The sequence below is a fragment of the Ciconia boyciana genome, chromosome 5 (assembly GCF_034638445.1).
Source record: "Ciconia boyciana chromosome 5, ASM3463844v1, whole genome shotgun sequence".
NCBI classification, from domain to species: Eukaryota; Metazoa; Chordata; class Aves; order Ciconiiformes; family Ciconiidae; genus Ciconia; species Ciconia boyciana.
Window position 1 is genome coordinate 72630450 of NC_132938.1, and position 13453 is coordinate 72643902.

The following is a 13453-nucleotide window of genomic DNA, read 5'->3' on the forward strand; positions in this document are numbered from 1 at the left end:
CATATTTTCCAGTTTAAAAGACAGTTCCCTGACAATAACATGCAGAATATGATCTCCCTGGTAAGAAATAGAAAAATAGTGAATAGAGATAGAATAGGATTGCTTTTTCTCAGTCTATGAAAATGTAGTAAGCAAAAAAACCAGGCTGGTTGCCAACTGAACTTAAAAACATGTAATAACAATGAATAATAGTGATATAATAAAATGGACGTATTGCAATTTGTATCATTATTTTGATGAGATGACTGATGCGTGCAATGACTTCCTCTGCTGTCTGGTATTTTCTATCAGTGAGGCGACCTTTGCAAGGCAGGCTGACAGCTTTATTGAAAGTGAGTGTCTAACCACATATGTAATTTTTTCTTCCATATGGTTGTAAACACACAATTATTCAACACATTAAAATTAGAAAAAAGAATCGTGATTATCTTACCATGCGGTTTCTTAACCATTGAGAAACTGACAAAAAGAAATTTGTGCAAATCCTTAAAGGAAAAATGTAGTTTACTGTATACAAATTTGTAAAATACCATTCAGTTCATGAGGCTGGGTCGGGAAATCTGGTAATGAAAAATGGTCCTTCATTAATGGAGTTTATCATCAAAATAGTGAGGAGTCAGGCAGGACTTGAACTATATTCTTTCTTCCTTGCTAGTTGCTCAGATACTGGGACAGGGCTCTGTTTCCTGACCTCTGTAACATACAGTTCCTTTCTAGCTAATTATAATTACTGCTGTTTTGAGATAGCTCAATAAACTAGTGTATATTGAATAAAAGCCCTCTTCTCATATAACCTACTGATAACAGGCACATTAATAACTCCAGGTGAGCCAAACCTGTTGTTTTTTAATCCTTAAATTTAATAAATCTTTTTGCTTCAGTCCTATCATCATGCCAGCATGTATCTGTATTTTTCTGTAAGCTGTAATTTTTCTTTATAGGAAGAATCTACACTGTAAGTCATGCATAAAAATAAGTGGATACATTTAGGGCAAACTGTGAAAATTACTCATTTTTATTTATTTATTAGATGTAGCCCACAGTCATAAATATTTCAAATGTTCATAAGAGTACTTGTATTTGTAGGTACTGCACAGTGCACTACTATTAACTTGAAATACAGAAGCAGCGGAAAAAGAGCTAAAACGCTTGAATATTCATTATTTCCCATCTTGACTATAAACAAGGTATGAATAAGTGGCTGCCCACATAAAAAATTAATTATATGTGTCTACTGAAAATAATTAACAGAATATGTTGGTTATGATGGATGAAATCTAAATCTAAAAGCATATTTTAACTGTTGTTCCCTGTTGGGAGATCACTTTGTTCAAAGTTCAGGTACCATTATCTTTGGGGATAATACAATCCACCAGGGTAGGCATCTCATGCATAGACATGCATTTTTAGCCTGTCAATTCATTACTGTATGTTTGACTTTCCTTTGGAAAAATATTCTTTCTGTCACTGCCCTTGAGCCAGTCTGTGTCAGTTTTATTTATATTGAATAGTGATAATTTATTCAGAACTACTCTGTTTGACTAAGGATTGTTCACACACTAACTACTTCATGTATTATGAATGGCAATGTATGGATATTTACTGCTTTTGACTCAATTTGGAGAGGATAATGTCTAAATTAAGAAAAAATTAGAGCTATTAATCACAAAGACTTTTTTGTTTTGATTTAATGGTTCTATTTTTGTTTTTTATTTATTTCAGTACATTGTTTAATAGCTTCATTTAAGGGTTGGTAATACTAACTGTACTAATAAAGTTTGGGCCCAAACACCTTATTTTAAGTCTAAAATTTTCCTCTTGGCCCATTTAGAATTGTAGATCGTTTTCTGTGTCTTTAAATCTTTCATTTTTCTTTAAATTAATTTCCTTTAAATCTTTCAGTAATGTCAGTTTGTGTATGGGTCCTTTAAAAGAATCTGATGACAAAAGAGGCACAACCATCGGGGTTTATTTCCCTGGCTCTTCAGCACTATGATAAAGAAGTGTTTTTGTCAGCAGAGTATAACTTAAGAATTCACATTCTGAACAAAGGAATATATGTTTTTATATACTTGTCTTTTTTTTTTTTTAAATTAAGTTACCTGAATTAATCTACATTTAGGCTTGTAATGCTGCTTGTAACTAGAATTTTCAAATTGTGACAAAGCAGCTGCCTGTGTCTGATGACTGTGTGAATTGTTCTGATGCTAAAGGTTGCTACACACACTGCAAAACAAGTTGTTATACGTAGGAAGGGACAAAATTTCTCTTGTCAGTGTCACATGTCTTTTGTTTAGAAACAGATTGTGTTCCTGAATAGACAGCACTTCTCTGTCACTCTCACCTGGCCTTCTGGTTGTTAGGTGGGTGTCTGGGATGTTAACCCTCGTTAAAATACTGTAAATGAAGAGTAGCCACTGCTACATTGTATAGGCTAGATCAGTGATTAGCATAAAAAGTGATTTTAATTCCATAATTTAGCTAAGAGCTGGGAAAGAATTGTCACAGTACCCCTGCACTCCACCCACATGAGAAAACTTTGTTATTTAAATTATGTTGTTGAATGTTGGTGGGTTTTGGGGTTTGTTTTTTGTTTGTTTTGTTTTGTTTTTGTTTTTTTTTTTTTAATTCTAGACTGTTGCTTTTGAGGCAACATTGATTTCAGACAGCTCTCTTCCTCAACTTTTCTGATATCTGTTCATTTTCCACAGTGTTGCTTCTCTGAATAACATAAATACAAAATGTTTTGGTAAAATTTAAATTCCTTAAGAATTGATTCATAAAGCAATTTAGGAGGCAAATTCTTGTAGATTTGATTGGAGTTGCTTGAATGTTTGATGAATTTCTGTACCAGTTATAAGAGATGGTTTCTTTTCCTAAAAATGTCTGGAAAGAGTGTCAGAAGTAGAGCATGGCAAGTTTGGAAATACGCAACTAGGAGCTTGAGTAAAAGCTGGAATATGTTCATAAGTTGCTGCCTGATGCGCCAGTTGATTCTCTATGTTGAAGATTTAGCTTTGATTATTCCAATTTTCCAGAATATACCTTATTCTTTGGAACAATTAAGTAGAATAAAACATTTTTATAATTAATTTTAAACAGCTATTGCATGTATTCTCTCCATTTCTTTATAACATTATTTATAGTGTATGAATATACATATACTTATAATGTATAATGTCTTTTTTATAATGTAGACAGGCTTATACTATGTGATGTTGAATGTCCATAGCGATCAAAAGTTCTGTTCTGGATAAGAATTTCCTTCCTTATGTTAACATAAGGCAATATAACGTTCAAATACATTTGAAGAACAGGTCGTTTTCAGGACCTGCTAAAGCAGGTTAAATTGTTTTAATTGATTAACCTTGTTGAGTAGATGAACTGTTCTTTCTTACCAGGTCCACAGCTAATTTCCTTTTCAGTTTGCAGCTGCTGTGAAGTATGCTTGAAGTTGCACATTGTCATTGTGTCCTGGTTTTGGCTGGGGTAGAGTTAATTTTCTTCCTAGTAGCTAATATAGTGCTGGGTTTTGGATTTAGGATGAGAATAACATTGATAGCACACTGATGTTTTAGTTGTTCCTAAGTGATGTTCACACTGGTCAAGGACTTTTCAGCTTCCCCTGCTCTGCTGGGTGCACAAGAAGCTGGGAGGGGGCACAGCCAGGACAGCTGACCCCAACTGGCCAAAGGGCTATTCCAGACCATATGGCATCATGCTCAGTATAGAAACTGGGGGAGTTGGCCAGGTGGCAACAATCGCTGCTTGAGGACGGGCTGGGTGTTGGTCAGTGGATGGTGAGCGGTTGCATCCCTTGTTTTTTTTCCCCTGGGTTTTGTTGTGCGCGCTCTCTCTCTCGTTGTTTTCTTTTTCATTACTATTATTACTATTATTATTATTATTATTATTTTCTTCTTCTTTTTCCCAGTTATTAAACTGTTCTTATCTCAACCCACGAGTTTTCTTACTTTTGCTCTTCCGATTGTCTCCCCCATTCCACGGAGGGTGGACGGAGGGTGAGCGAGCGGCTGTGTGGTGCTTAGTTGCTGACTAAAGCTAAACCATGACACATTGATCACCTTATATCTTCCCTGATTTCCTTCGTTATTGTTGTTTTGTGTGTATGTTCATGCATGCAGATGGTTGTCAGTTGGGTCTCTGACATTTAGATGTTTCTGTCTCCTGGAACTTATCCTGAAGTTGTAAACTCTGGCTAGTGCACAGCGTTTTATGAGATTTGTTATGATTTGTGCATGTTTTAATGTCTGACAATTTAATAACTACGTGCTACTTCTCTTCTGCTACATAATACTGAGCAATAACTACACTTGAAGGTTTGTATTTTCTGCATGTTATTAAAAGGAAAGGTATGCCTCGAGGCGGCTTGTAATAATTCTGCAGTCAAAGGCAGAAATCCGAAGGGACAAAACTGATCTGACACTGCGTCGGCTCACGTGAAACAGTAAACGTATTAACTTTGGTTCACTTGTGAAGTAGATATAATTTGGGATTAAATATTACAGTGTATGTAACAGGGTTTACTTCTTTAAACAACTGGATCCGTACTGTTGAAAATACTAAACCATAAAGATGCTGAAAAAGTACTGTTGTTTGTTTTTTTGTTTTTTTCCTTCCTGTTCAAGCATTCAGTACAAGTTGTTAAAAGCAGAGTCTCGTTGAATTTTACTCTTGCACAAAATGAAAAGTTTTTTTATCTGATTTAAGATATGATATGTTATTACAGTTATTCATATATATTTGACCTAGCGAAATTAATCCTGTTATAATTTAAAGTGAAATAATCCTGTCACATATCCTTGAATTAGAAAAATTCCTAAACATTTGCTTGGTTTGGAGGAGAATCTTGAATTTACATGTCTACGTTATAGGAATGTTCTGACCACAGGGTCTTACTACTCAGGAAAGAGTCTGGCTTTTTCTTCCTTTCTTTCCCATTTATCTCTTCTTTCTTTGGAGAGAAACACCCCTATGTGTGCAGGTTCTTCTACAAGAAAAAGGTGTTATGATTTTATTTGTTTGCAGCCTCCCATCTTACTCTCTCCCCTTTCCCTAGTGTACTTCAAAAGTCTGTATTTCCAGTACACAGCCTGGGGGCTCTTACAGATTGTTTGTGTGGGTTTTTTTTGTTCCCTCCCCCAATATCTAGCCTTAGTTTCAGTGATCTGGCCTTTTCAAGTGGAATAATATTCCTCATGAGAATGTCCTACTAGACCTACTGCTGAACTCAATGAATATTAGATCTTTCTTGATAGCAAAATGGGAGCTGACTACCTTTGAATCTAGCCAAGAATTTAGGAAAAACTAGCTTTTAAGTAACTGTTTGCCTAACAAACTACCTTTGGCTTTAAGCTCCATACATAGTGCAGTGTTTTTTTGGTCTTGGGCCAGGAGCCTCAGCACCATGCACAATCATAGCATTGATTTGCTAGTGTGCCATTATTTCTCATAAGGCTAATGCCATGAATCTCTTCATACTTTACTGCAGATAACAGGTAGCAGACTCCCTTGAGTCTTCTCTTAAAATGGTCAGCAAAAAGCTGCAGAGTTCCAGGGCTCCTTTGAGTTCCCCCAGTGACATCTAGGCTTCTTCCAGGAAAGATGATACATCTTAATATCTCCAGGATCTTGTAAATGCAAAAGAAAATATATAACACTCAAGGTGCTGTCATTTCAGAAAGTTTCATATATTTTATGTACTTAAAGGCTTGAGCAGTCATTTGATTGTACAATTTGACCTCCTGCATATTTAATGGCCCAAGGGCCATTAAATTGCTCTCAGTTACCTGTGCATTAAGCTCAGTAACTTGTGTCCTGTTGCCTTCAGGAGCATCTGGAACAAACTTATTTATTTTTCAAAACTTAATGTCTAAAGTTCATTTTCTAAACTCTACAGTTAGCTGTGAGCTGCACACCTAAATAATGCGATCTTCCAAAAAGGCTAGCAATTCAGCAATGTCTGCTGAAAGACAAAGGATATCTACCTTAGCAAGTACCGGAGAGCCAAGGCTACTGCAGATATTTGCACTATATTTTTAGATTAGAAATAGGATCACGCTATAGAAATAAAAAGTGGCAATTTCTGAAGTTCCACCTAGCAATGAAACAACCCTCTATTTCTTCCCTCTTTCATAGGCTATTACTCTCTCTTATGGCTGTCAGTACAGCTGTCTAGATATAAAATCACACAATTAGTTGACAGAATATTTCTCACCTGACATTCATTCTATCGTTGTTCCAATAACTGAAGATTAACTAGTATATATAGGTATATATGAAGTTATATATATAGTTATATATATATATAGTAGAATATAACTAGTATAGGATTAGTCTAAAAAAAAAAAAATCTTTGTACCTACTGATTTAACATGGAAGTTGCTGACTTGTTGTTGTCTTACTTGAAGCTACCAGTATATGGAAACATTTTTAAACTCTTCTAGAAGTCCAGTCCTGTTTATAGTAACATCAGTTGATTATTTTCCTTTGATATCAACAGAACATGAAGCAGGATTTTCCATTTGGCTTGGTTGTGAATCCTTTTTATCAATGAACTACTTGTACCTTTTAAAATCTAGTAAATTAAATTTCCCTTTTAAAGTACTAATTACTAAAAGGAAATATAGAGAAATAATATATTAGTGCCCAAATAATTCAGTGGACATAACACTATTGAATAGTGATTTGCTTGCTTGCTGGCTTATTAGTTCATGATGTTGCTTCATGACAGACATTATACTGATTATACTGAGCATACAGATGTGTGACAGGTTATACTGTCTATGTGTGATTGTCTGAGTTAATTCCAGAAAAGTGACCAAAAACCTTGCCTGATTTATTTCAGCTTTACTTTTGTTTCAGCATTTTTACCATGTAAAAGTAATAATATGCCAAAAACCAGAGTGCAAGTCTTATAGTTGTTAACATCTATTTTATAGTCTTATGTAATTCAATTTTGGAATATAATGCAAGGATGCATTAAGAATACTAATGCGTTTGGTGATATTTTTAATTGTACATGATAGTGTGGCCAGAGTTTCTATTTTTTGGTGGTTGTTTTCCTTTCCATATACATGTTTTCCTTCTGTTTTCCTTCTTTCTGTGGTCTCTTTTCTTTTATTCCCACTGCATTAAGGAGGTAATTATTATTTTTTGCCAAAGGCTTGATTTGTATGCATTTTGGATATGTTTGCGGAGTACTTATTCTTAATGTTAACAGTTCTGACTACTTTTGTGAGATTGTCAGCTTTAGATATAAGCCTGCATAAAAACTTGCATTCAGTCCTAATCTCTAAAGTGCTAAAAAAAAAAATATATTCAGTAAAAATAAGGCTTCTCATGGGTTTAGCTTAAATCCATTTTGTAATGAAACCAGTTATTTTTCCCTTCCTCTTTTCCTGTTTTGATTATAGATTTTATAAATGCTGCTGGTTTATTAGCAAAGATACAAGATAAATACATTATGAATCTTTTGCTCTCTAGTTATATGTTTAGAGCTGAAAACTCAGTTTTTTACAGTAGAACTTTGCTCACTACTGATAAATTTAAAAATGTAAATAATGGAAAATAAAACCACAGAAAATTTGTAACTAACTAGATTTTTCCTCTCCATAAAATGTTTTGTGTTCAGCACATTCAAAATACTCCCATATTGAAATTATTCAGAAAAATGATAGGCAGAAAAATTCAGGCAGTCACCTATGATGTGGAAGAGTCAAATAATAATTCTGTATTCTGCATGACTGTAGGTGGTCCAGACAAGGGATTGCTTCTTCCCCAACCTTAAATTAATAATCTATCCACTGGGTTTATGAACTCAGCCTTTTTCTTGTTGGTCCAGTGAATATCGAAGTATTTGTATAGTTAACCTGCAAGACTTAAGAGACTAACACAACATTGAATATTGAGATGGTTCAGAGTAAGAACAGGAACATCTGCTCTTCTTCCAGGGTTCAGACTGTGTACTACTGTTTAAAAATTTTACCAAAAAAAATTCTTCCCCGAACCTCACAAAATTTTTGCATTAAAAATTCTTGAAACTAGTGGAGCTTTCCCAAGAGTACTTTGCATATCAACAGATCATGTTTTCTGATTAAAACAAAACATCCCCCCCAACTTTCTGCTTTATTAAAGAAAAAAATACTGTTCTGACCAAAAAGCACAAAGACATGACTTTTTATCTTCTCTTTTTTTTCTTCCTCCCCCCCCCCCCCATTGTAATTAAAATAAGTGATACAAATTTAACAGGTTGTCAGAGCTATCCATAGGGAAATTCTTTATTGCTATAATATTCTACTATCTTGATAAGTTTTTATACGTTATTAACCTTTTTTAGCATCCATCTGTCTTTGCTGAGGATGTCTAATTGTGAAAATTTTACACTTCCTAAAAGCTCAAAACACGAAATGGAAAAAATAAAGAAAACAGCTTGAAATTTTAGGCCTGATCTTATGTAAAAGTGAAACAATCCTTTTTTTCTCAGAGAAGTGTAAACAAACATGCTAATATTTCAAATGCAAAATACATTAATACTTTTGCTTGCAGGCTGGAAAACAGTGAATTATTTCTTGGAAAAATCTGCACTGTTTTTAAAGTTCTGTGACCATGTATCTACTAATGTTCAGCCAGCTCTGATACCCAAACCAAATCTAAATACATACAAAAAATAGTTTTTAAAAAGAGGAATAGCTTTCTGTTGTATTACATTACATTAATTTCACTCTACTTGGCTTTAAGTTCTGTTTCTTTAAATTGTGATATAGAAAGGTACATGAACATCGGGCCACTGAGGCTTTTGTTTCTGCTGATGTCAAAAGAATTTATATTCAGGGGAAACTGAAAAAAAAATGCTGAAATATAGTAATATATAAAATACAAATATGCAAAATAAATAGGTACATTAAACTCTATAAATCATAGTTAATTGGACTGGGGCTTGCGTTAATTTAATTAGATGTGGCTCTCTGGCACTAATACCCAGAAAATGTTCTGGTCTTAAGGTCATTGTTTCTATAAAATGCTAATGTTCTAAAGGTTTTCTCCCATTCCAATTGTCAGTGCAAACATTAATTCCTGTGGTTTATAAGGTTAAACACTAGGAAATAGAAAACAGTTTGGGATTCCTCTTATTGTAAGCTTTGGCTAGTAATAGTAATCCTGAGTTGGGTGCAAGTAACTCCCATTGTCTCCCCTGGAGAATGCAATTCCATGTCATCCAAGTGCTCTTTACCCCAGAAATATGTTTCAACAGAAAGAAACAGTATACTGGTTAATCTATTTTTTAATTTGTCTTTCACTTTCTCACTATCTCTAATCAAATTTTAAACTCTCTGAGACAGAAGCTGGTTTTGTTTTTATTACTATTACTAGGGCTAAACAAAGCCCTAGTAATAATTATGCCTCTAAAGAAAATGCTGATATTTGAAACTATGACAACAGCTCAAATAAGTATTTTTTTGTTTTCTATTTTTTTCTCTCCTTGTCTTTATATGAAGTATCACTTCCATTTAGTGTACATTTAAAAAGAATATTTTTCTACTAGTTATATCTGGTGTCACATGTACACATCCAATAAATGTAGTAGGATGAAGTTCCCTCAGTATGAGTGAGTTGACTCACATAGTTAGGTTCATGAATGAAGTAGAAAAAGAACATCACAGATTTCCAAAACTGGTTCCTAATACTGAAGATGATAAAAGTGGAAACATCAAAAATACAGATACAGCAGAGTGTAACATTTCAAGATGAAACCTTAACCTTGGGTGAGTTCAATTTTGTGCTTTATTGTTTTTAAAGTACTTTGGTATTTTGCAAATAGAATTGGAAGATTAGCTTTACAGAAAAATAAAGTAAATCTTACTTGAAACCTGGCAAAAAACCTAAGCAGTTGCATGCTAAGGTATATAAACAAGTTTTTTCAAAGCTTTTGTTTTGCAGATATGAAAGGGTGGGGCTGAATTGCTAAAGCAAACCATATTAAAAAACCAAACAAACAAAACCAAAACAAACAAACAAACAACAAAAAACCAACCCTCAAAGCAAAGAACAAAAACAGAGGGCATTCCATGCTTATTAAGGACTTTCAGCTATTAATTTCTCAGATGAAAATATTATTTAGAAACTTACAATCCTGCACGCTCTCCTAGCACCTAACTGTGGACTACCCGCAAGGGGCGTAAATGTATTCAACCACTAAGCCAAGTTTAACAACTCTCTTAATGATTTGAGACAGAATAAGATCCAGAGCATTTACCAATAAGTATTCCTGTTCTGTGGTTCTAAGAACTATGGTCCAGTTCAAAATGATCAGCAGGTGGAAAGTGATCAGAATTTAATGATTCCATAGTATTGTTCTAAGGTATTTTTCTTCACTTCCAGTTTGCAGTTTCACTCTTCCCATGCTCTTTTCAGATGATTTTGGTGTGAATGTAAATAAAGGCAAAGCTGTTTACACTTGACATTTCGAATAATCCTTTCATCTTGGGCACAAATGAACAAATACAAGATGCAAGAGAATGCTGTAACTGCAAAATTTAGCTATTAATTCTCTGGGAACTGCTAGTAATTTCTCTGAGGAGGTCATAATTTCTTTCTTATAGCTGACAACTCTTTCTAGAACCATTGTGGGAGCCCTATTTCCTTGCTTTTCCTTAAGAGAGTGCAGAAAAGATTTATTTATTTGAAAATTATACCTAATGTTGGCATTTCCTTCCTCCCAGATTTTTTTCTGTGGATCTTTTTCTTAGGTCCAGTACAATTCTATTATGTCTGAGAACCATACCATCTTTAAGGAGAACTTCACTGCACTGAAGAAAGTGCCAACACCAGGACTTTCCTCTATGCCTAGTTTTCTAGAGAACTTGACATTTTCTAGGTAAGCTTTTTTTCGGTATAGAGATAGATATATATATATATATAATTACTTCTGAGGGATCTGTTTACAAGGTGTGATGGTTTTTGTTGGGTAAAGACCGACATTCCTTTTCTTCAGCCTTTTGTGATTTTTTTGCTTCATGAATAAAATAGTGCTTCATTGTATTGCATATCATTACTTTGACACAGTAAAACTAACACAAAGCAAAACAAAACAAATCCTTTTAGTAGCACTTCTTCCAAGCTGACTAGTGCTGCTTTGTGCCCAGTCTCACCTGACTGATCTGCCCAGTGTCAGAGCTCTGTCTCAGCTGCAGTAGTCTCCGACAGGCACACACCTTAGCGGAGGTGAGAAGTGAAGAACTTGGAAGTCTGATTGCTGGAGAGCAGCCTGTTGTTGTATTAGCTCGCGTGACGTTCTCCATGACATCAATGTCAACTGAAATCAAGCAGGAAAGAGAAAGGTTTTTGAAAAAGCTGGACTTTCTAAGAATGGACTAACTCATCTTTCTTTAATTTCTCTGGCAATGGTGGAACTGTAGTGGTGAAGCATGACAGTATGGGAATATGAAAATCCTATTGCAAATACAGAAATTTAGATCAAAATGTGCCTGCTTACATAGCAGAACTGTCTTCTGTGGTAACTTCCAACGTTGACAGCAATTATCTTATGAAATAAGCATACTCATTTAAGCATAAACACATACTTTGAGAATTAAAAAAACTATCTAAAATACTTGTATTAGGAATATTATCTAAAATATCGTAATAGGAATATGTCTGTCTACTTTCCTCTAGGTTTTGAAACTATAGGGCACTGTAAAAATGTATGAATATCATTAGTTCATGATATGAATGAAAAATTATTTTCTAGTTGGACTGAACAGCAAATAGTATTTATTTTCATCACAGAATAGGCATTTGTCTTCATATATAAAAAAGCAAAAATAGTTAAAGTGATTATGGTCGTTATAGTAAATAGTTGTAAAGTGTTGATTTTGTAGGTTTGCATACTACTACATAATTTCAAACTAGTTTTGATGTTAAAATGAATAGTTCACATAAAAGTCTATTCCAGTAGATCTGTTGCAGTAATCTTATATAGTAGAAGCAGGTCTCCAGACTGTCACAGTCATTGTTTCATTTCATCATGACACTCAAACGCATCGTCTCAACAGAATTTTTCTGTCAACGTGATGAGATTGTTGTGACATCCACAAGCCCCTGAAGTTTATGGGAAATTGGCATTCATAACATCCTATTAAGGGACTGTGGTATGCACTTAGTGATTCTTCTTAACTCATTGTAACTACTTTGGCCACCGTACATCAAAGGCACTTAAAATTGTCCATAAAAAGTACTCTAGCTATTTGAAAACTTCATTCAACCTACCAATATGACTAGCAGGGCAATCGGTACGGATGTATGAAACTGGTCCTGGCTTCAGGATTTTTTGTCTTAACTTAAAAATGGGGTAAAAATGAATGTGCTATTTAGTGGAAAGAGGTGCAGCACTTTGGAAGTGGGTGCAGAGAGCATCGACATAAGGAATGAGCAGTGTAAATTGAATAACAGATTATGTTCCCCAGTTTGCTTTTCTAGGACCAGATCTGAAGAGAAGCAAGATAGTTCTACTTCTACCTTTTTGCTAAAGCTAGCACAGTTGAAGAAATTCCAGAAAGACTCAGAAAAGCTTGTAGACCAAAGAAGAAGATAACCGTATACGCAGAGAAACTGCAGCTCTGGAAAAAGCATGTTGAAAATAGTTGTAAGTAAATCCCATTATAGCGATGCTGATTCGCCTGGTAGGCCCCAAGTTTCATGTTTATTCTCATTCTATAATTTAAAACCTTTCTAGATTGCAATTCACTCCATACTGGCTTTTTGGATCTTTCTTGGACTTTATATTCATACCCTTTGAAGACTGGCTGTCCCTTGCTCCTCTCATAAGGCTTTTGGTACCTGCTTTATCTTTAGACACCTTTCCTGTCTCTCCCTGCCTTTCCTCCTTGTCCCCTTTTATTTCCCTGCATCTGTGGCACATGGGAGCAGATGCTTGGTTGCCCTCAGGGAAAAAGCAATGGCTATGTGTTTCCAGGGAGGCACCCAGTGAAAAGCAGCTTCTGCCCAGCCGTAGTCTTTAAGGGAACTCGACAAACAGTGGCATCTGGTTACTGCACAGTCAAGTACACTAACTGCACTGTGCACCTGGTATAAGTACAATCTTTGATGTTGATATCAGCATCGCTACAAGTTCATGAGTTCAGGTTTAATTTTAACAATTGTATAGGGTTTTTCTTTTCACTTAAATCAGCTTGCGAAACTGAAGCTTTTTACAAAACTTTGCGAAGTGTTCTGGGCTGATTGTCTGCTACTGAAACTTTATTGACTTCTCTAAAAATCAGTCCCCTTCTACTTAAGGAGAAACCTTTTTTTATGTATATATAGAACAACTGAAAACTGAGGTCTCCATCCGGAAGAAAATGCTGATGTTTTGAAATAGTTACTATGCTTAGTCTGAGGCTTAACAGCACTATGTTTAGAGGCTGTGATAGAACTG